Here is an 8,104-nt window from a genome sequence, read left to right on the forward strand (position 1 = left end):
GGGATCAAGCCCTAATAAACTAACTTGATTACACGATGAATCTCATCCAACTCATCACCGACTAGCGAGACTACGAAGGAATTACTCACTCCCGGTGGGGAGCATCATGTAATTGGTGATGAAGGAGGTTGGTGATGACGAAGACCGAAGATTGCCCTCTCCTGAGCCCCGAACGGGATCAAGATCTGGCCTCCCGATGAATAACAGGAGGTGGTTGTGGCTCCGTATCATAAAATGAAGGGCATGAATACCATTCTTACACCCACATCCCCTACTGCTACATATACTGGACCAATTACTAGAGCTTGCGCACGCCAATTAAAATATCACGTACTTTTGTTTCTTGGTAATGATTCTAATGTTCATGAGAATCTGATGCTGCCTAATTTGGATACATTTGTTTTGCTTACAAATGAAGGGCCTGGCATGGATAAGAGGGATGAACACTGGAGCAAGACCAAGGATGGAGATGATGGCATGCGCCAGGGGAATAAGAACAGAGTTACAAGTGATGATTTCAGGACTTTGAAGCCACCAGAAGGAGTGCAAGAAGCCTTGGACGAAATATACAAGATGACACTTCATAAATTTCATCCAGAGGCTATTCTAGGTGCTGCGTCACCTTATTATTGGGCCAGGCCCATGTAATATCGAAATATTTAAGTATAGGTTGTTTTTAAAGTCCGTATGTATGGGGAAACAAGAGTTAGGGTTGGTTTCGGACCCCTCCTCCAAGGGCCATGAAATGCCCCCCTCTTCCTCCATATATACAACCCTTAGGGTGTTGTTTAGACTTTGGGTTTTGTTTAGATTAAAAGTTCGCCATAGCTACCACTTCGCGTACTTCGTTTGTGTCCAACGACCAGACCAAGACATCGCAGAACCCCACCTTCATTAATAAAGCTTTCCTCTTATATTCGCAATATCCAGATTGCAATTTCAGTTTCTTGCTTGTTCTTCGTTTGCTTGCAGGAAATAGACCTTCGTGGTCAGGTTGATCGTACTCTGGCGTGGTCAATAACCCCTCGAAGTTGGTTTAGCGATAGCTAAGGCGCGACGTCCTCGCACGATCATAGTCAGATCGTCAAAGTCTACTCCACCAAAAATGATAGCCACCATCTCATCGAAAGACGGGACACCTTTGCCTCTATCAAGTGGTATCAGATTTCCAGGTTGCTCGGTGAGATTTTATAGTTTTTTGTAGTTTAGATCGAGTTTGTTCTTCATACCTACAGTCCACAAAAAGCCACAAAAAATAGGGTTAGTTCATTATATCCGAACCAGTCTGAGCCTTTGCATAGTCTGATTAGTATTTTGCTTTGTTGAATTTGTGGTTGCATCGTCATGTCTACTTGCTGGTCTTAGAGTCTAGTCTTTAAGAGTTTCGAGTTCTGGTCATAAATTGTCACGTCGCCGCCGCACCATCATCATTGGCCCTGCCATCTACCACCACCGCTTATCCGCCACTGATCTGTATCCATATATCATCACCAATCCGTATCCATATACCACCACCAATCCGTATCCATATACCACCACCGCTACCATGTACCACCATCGCTGCCATTTCTTACCATCATATATCCACCACCAATCTGAGTTCTTTTCATATTAGGTTGGTTTTCGAGATCCATCTATTTTCCGATTCGTGTTCCCTTGCCGGAGTAGGTTTCGGAAAAAGAAAAAAAAGAGACTGGAGACCCCCGGGCAAGTTTTAGGCAAAAAATTTGGCATTCAAATTTTTTCCCTATCCTATTTTTAGGTTTTCCTGAGTCTTTCGAGACACTCGCCATCATAGTGATTTTTTGTCGCACTTTTTCATCGCCGCTGCCCTGATTTGCAAAAAAGAAAATTGTCAAAAAAAAATTGTGCCTATCCTGTTAGTTTGACTTGGGAAGAGTTTTGAGACACTCGCCATTATAGTGGTTTTTCGCAAAAAATAGGAGCGCAAAAAAAGAGCGAAAAAATCCAGACTGTGCTTTTCCCTTGTTTACGTGTCACGTCATGATTTTGTTCGTGTTCTAGGCACGCGTCTCTAGTACGGTCTAGCCTAGGACCAGCACAGTACCATCGTTGAGCGTTTATTCAACTTTGCATCTCTGAATTGATTATTGCTGACCCTTTTTGCTACCATATTATAAGCCTTCCTAGCTCCACATATGTTGCATTTCGGGTTCCGGCAAAACCCTTAAGGTTCAAACTCTGGGCTGTGCACAAAGATCTATCCTTCCCCCTAGCTCACTCACTCACCACGATCTCAAAGCTCGGCTCGTCGAACTCGAAGAACAAGGGACACAAGAGTTTATACTGGTTCGGGCCACCGATGTGGTGTAATACCCTACTCCAGTGTGGTGTGGTGGATTGCCTTGTAGGCTGAGGATGAACAAGTACAAGGGAAGAACTACCTCTAAGGAGAGGTTGTCGGGGATATACCCCGCGGCGTAAACCGGCCGGAAGTATAACACGGCCGGACTAGGCGTTTCATTGGTAAACCGCCAGAGGATTGGCGGTTTACGTGATTGGCGGTTTACATGTCTGGCGGTTCACTGGTATGACGATTCACGAGCCTGAAGACTCATTGGTGACCCGGCGCGTGTTCCAGACGGATGACAAGGCCCAAGGCCCAGCATGCTGGTTTATGTTAATGGTGGGCCGGTTTAAGAGGAAAGGCATGAGGAACATTATCTTACAAGGAGCTAAGACCTGGACTTGTATCCGGTTTGTATTAGAGATAAACTAGTCCTAATCCTAATAAGACTCTACATGTAACCCACCCCTCCAACATATATAAGTAGGGGCAAGGCTCCCCAAAAGGACAAGATTCACAAGTTCTACAAGTTGGACAAGTTAGGTTTAGACAATAGCTCTCGAGATAGAACACTCTTGTAACCGTGATCATCATCATCAATATCAATGAAGCAGGATGTAGGATTTTACCTCCACCGTGAGGGGCCGAACCTGGGTAAAACATCCCGTCTCTCGTCCCACTCAAACCCTCTCAAGCTACCACATAGATGCGTTGGCCTCACGACTAAGTCCTGACATTAAGGACATCTGCCGTGACAATTCCACGACAGAGGTGTTCTTGAGCTCGGTGAGCTTGTGTGGTTGAGGATGATCTGAATGATCCGTCCCCTTCCTATGGAGGTGGTTAGTCCTATTTATAGAGGCCCTGGTCCTCTTCCCAAATATTAGGCGGGAAGGGATCCCACAACGGCCAATTTGAAGGGGGACAACTAGTACAAGCTATCCTAACAAAAAGTGGTCTTCGCCTGCCAAAGGCTCTCGCGGTGATGTCGTCGCGGGATCTGCGATGACCTCCGTCCTGTCGTCCTACTGGTCTTGGTCTCGTGGCACCGATATGGAAACCTTTGCCTGATGCCTCGGGACTCCTCGTCTGCGCCTGCTCCTTTAGCACTAAAGAGGCAATGGCTGCTCTGCACCCGCTGGCACCCGCCTGGCCTTGGTCATCATGGCTCACGTCACGGGAACCTCACGAGGTGCCCCTCACCTTGATCTCTCCACTGCTCGCGAGCCAGCCTAGTGAGGCTGCCCCTGAGGAGGTCTTGTGTCGTCCGCCTCGTGAGGCTTGGCCCCTCGCGAGGGTCTTGAGTGTTTCATGGCGAAGATGGGCCGTACCAGGCCGCTAGAGGAGCCACGCTGTGGGCTGCAGGCAGGCAAGTCTGGGGACCCCCGTTCCCAGAACGCCGACAGTAGCCCCCGGGCCCAAGGCGCGCTCAGACTTGGCTTCGAGGCAAAGCCAAGGGGCAAGTGCGGAGCGCCGCGGGCCCCAACCTCTTGCGGCCTTGATTCACGCATGGCGACTGACGAGACATGGGCGTCCCCACTTCCCCACGCAGCCTTGATATCCGCCTGGCTAGGCGGCCACCGCGACCTACACAGTTACTCCCTCGTCGCTGGCGACGTACTCCCCCAACTCTTCTGCCTTCCCGCAACGACAACTTCTTCTTCTAATCTGTCCTCGGCTCCGTCCTCTCCATCGCCATGGCGCCGAGCTAGACAAGGCAAGGGAAGGAGAAGCCCCAGTCCTCACCCGAGCCACCTCCGGCCTTCGGGCCAGCCATCGGACGGTCGGTGGCGCTCAACCAGGAAGCCATGGACAAGGTCCGCCTTGCGCTCGCTGCCAATTTCAACGAATTGGGGAAGATGGTGGCCTGGCCTGCATCCGGCGCCTCCATTGATAGGACAGTCACTGAGGTCCATACTTTCCTTGATGCCCTATGGGCCGGCCTGATCCCCCTTTCTCCACCTTCTTCAATGCTGTGCTTTCTCATTACCAGATCCATATGCTACACCTAGATCCTCAATCCATCGCCCTCCTTGCTGTCTTCGCCTTCGTCTGCGAGGCCATGGTGGGCATTACTCCTTCTGTGGCCCTACTTCGCCACTTCTTCTCACTGCACCTGACCGACCGTCGGCAGTGCTCAGGGTGCCTGAGCTTCTAGGTCGTGTCTCACTGCACCTGACCAACCGTCGGCAGTGCTCAGGGTGCCTGAGCTTCTAGGTCGTGTCTCACTGCACCTGACCGACCGTCGGCAGTGCTCGGTATGCCTGAGCTTACAGGCCGTGGCTGCGACGGCCGGCTCGGGGATTGACTTCGAGCTCCCGCCATCAACAAGAGGGTTCCGGAAGCGGTGGGTATTCATGGACGTCGGCGTGCTCAGCCCCCTGCTCTCGCTCCTGTAGGCACCCGCCATTCCCAGCTGTGGTTGGGGCCACGTGAGGCTCGTTGACCCGCGTCTTGCCTATGTCTGGCTCCGGTTGAAGAGGCTGAAGGATCTTGGCGTGTCTGCAGCCATGGTGGTGAAGGAGTTTGATGTAGGGTAGAACCCTAGTGGCCCGATCTTTCAAGAAAGGAGCGAATCCAGAGATGAACACGAAGAACACGAGGAGGGAAACGAGGGGAAAATCACAAGGGGGACACAAGAGAACACTCAAACCAACAAGAATGATCACACATGCGCTAGATCCATGAACACAAAGGGAGATACAAGATCCAAAGTCAACAACGGACGATACAAGAGGTAACCGGTTCTTCTCCATGAGGAGGTCTTGAATCCACAAGGGGATCTTCCCGTGAGGGGTCTTGAATCCAAGGTGGATCTTCTCCGTACAGGGGCCGCGGTCTCTCTCGTGGAGTAGATCTGATATGGATGAGCGAAGCTCTATCTCTCAAGTGAGCTATCACAACGCTAACCCTAAAACGTAGGTGGAGGGGGAGTATATATAGTCTAAGGGGCGAAGGGGTACATGGGCCTCGGCCCAGATGCACTGCACGCAGGCAGGGAAGGCCGGATGTCCGGGCGACGGGCCGGATGTCCAGGCTGGAGGGGCCGGATGTCCGGGCTGGCGGGGTTGGTCTTGTTGCTCTCGGGTTCAGTGGTGTCCGGATTTCTGGGACCTGGGCCGGATGTCCGGCGGCTCGTGAAGGGCCGGATGTGCGGGCCATGGCCGGATATCCGGCTGCTGTAGTAGCAGACTCTTCTTCCTTCTCCTTCCTTCGCTCCCGCGCATGCTTGGCCTTGGTCCTTGGGCTCTCCTTGGACTCCTCGGGTGTACCTGAGTATGCACAAGGTGCACGCTTGAAGTATCATCCATGTCTTACATGCGGAAAGGGAAGATTCAGAAAGGAGCAAGTTCACCTTAGGTCCAAAGGCGTATGCTTGAGTGTACATGGGGATGATCGTAGGATGCTACACATCATCTCCCCTCCCTTGGGAAAGAGCCGACCTCGGATCGAAAACCTCATCACCATGGAAACGGTTGTCGTGGACGGACTTGTAGTTGGACGAAGAGGAAGACATGGCACAATCCAAGTACTCGAAGGTGTCACCGGAGTGGTATACATGCAAAAAGAGCAAACACAAACGACACTTGGAAATACAATGGTTAGCGCACACAAAGTGTCCATCAAATAAGAAAGAGTCTGTGCGGCAAGATTGATCATGACAAGGTGCATGAAGCTTATCCAAAAGATATGGAATGGTATGCAAAGCATTCATGGGAGCATAAGCATTCATTGTGCACACAAATGTATTGTGAATGTGATCAATGCAACCACGGTGCAAAATGATGTCATAGTGAGACGGTTTATCAATAGCATGAATATGGTAATGGATGCTCAATGTGATGTGATCATGCAATTGATGGTAGGCAATAAGATCATGGTGTATGAATATGCCATCAAGGTATATCACAACAAATTTGCTAATAAAATGCACAAGCTCATATATCATGGATGACACGGGAGTACAAGATGCAACAAGGCAATCATGATGTGAGTCAATCCATGCATAAGATGCAAATTTGTCATGTGTATGATATGTCCATCGAGCATGACATGTGTGAACACAATCAACATATATGGAGGTGTTGGTATAGCAATGCTCGATATCGTGGCATGAGTGGAGGTTCGAAGGTGCATCCAATAAGTCCGAGCGCTCCTCAACTTGAAGGTTTATGGGTTCCATCTCCAATGTCGATCCTCCATCCAATAGATGTAACATGTAGACAAGAAGAAGGAAACAACAATGAAAGAGTGACCCATCCAATATGCATATTTGAGGATGGCTCAAAGGGAAGGAGTTCACCTTTAGGAGATTCTCGCAAATGTTGGTGTTGCACATCGTGTATGCCTTCACATGACCAAATTGTCCCATGACAGTATCGCCTTGTGAATCCTTCAACATGAAAGAACATGACAAACACTTGGAAAAAACAAATGAGGTTAGAGGAGATGCAAAACCTATCATTCGTGTGGTAAGATACCCAACAAGTGTATGCATCATGCTCATCATAAGAAAGGACAAGGGAGCATTTCATGGTATGGAGGCATATGATGCGAGAACAACCAAATACAATAGGCTCAATCAAGCAAGCATGCATCACAAGTAAAGTGTCCAAGTCTCCACGATCAATAGATGCAACAATTGGAGGCAAGCGACAAGGAACAAAATATATCATGTGAGAGGCATGAACATATACGTCATCAACCCAAGAAAGCAAGTAATAATGGAACGTGGGTGATGCGACAAAGCAAGCAATCATAGCAATCAAGTGGTGTGAGCTAGTAGTGCGAAGATGCAACATACTAGAGGGAATCATAGCAAGCATGTCATGGGTGCAAATAGTGTGCATGAATAATTCACATGACATAGCACAAGCATGAAAGGATGATATGAGAAAAATAGCATCAATAGCATGAGGCACATGATAAACATGGCAATAGCAACAAGGATCTCCACCAAGCATGCAAATACACATAGGAGTAGCATAATTGTGAATCATGGGTAGATGCAAGCAAGGGTCACAATTGCATGGCAAAGGCATAGAAGCAAGCATAGCATGCAAAGTGAACATGGTAAAATGAGCATGAAGCGTCAAGCGGTATATAGCCCATAGCCGTGTGAGAGCCAAGTGAGAGAGATGCACGTAGTCGTTGCATGAAGAGAGCGGTGGGAAGGATAGTTCACGGGATCCCAAGTCATCTTTGCTCTCAAGAGCTCGTTTCGTCAACTCTTGGGATTGAGAGGTTGACGAGTATAAGTGAGTACCTACACAAAACAAGGACAAAAGGAAAATTGTGTGTGCGTGGTAGATGTACACATCATCCATCATGATGCGCACGTGCTTGTGTTGGTTAGCACAAAATATCCAATGCTCGAATAAATGAGATGTGTGATATAGAAACATGTCATCCATCATGATAGGTTTGTTGTTATGTATAGCATAATGGAGACTAAAAGGATGTAATGCATCATGGGAAATGTCGAGAGCATTGTTATGCGTGGGATGCATATGGTGCAAGCAATTATGAGAATCACGCAAAGTATGGAATGCATCAAAATCTCCTAATATGTGTGAGGAAACTATGGGGGTCTCCTCATGAGCATTAATGGAAACATCACATGAAGAAAATTGACAACATCCAAAACAATGCATATTTGGAACAATGTGATCATGGCATGGCATAGTAGATGAATTGTGCAAATCGTGTAAAGGAAGCATGGCAATATCATCACATGACAAACAAAATCAAATGACCATCATTTCGTCATCTATGCCATAAGTGCAAATAGGATTT

Source organism: Triticum aestivum, chromosome 4A (genome assembly GCF_018294505.1).
Source record: "Triticum aestivum cultivar Chinese Spring chromosome 4A, IWGSC CS RefSeq v2.1, whole genome shotgun sequence".
Lineage (NCBI taxonomy): Eukaryota > Viridiplantae > Streptophyta > Magnoliopsida > Poales > Poaceae > Triticum > Triticum aestivum.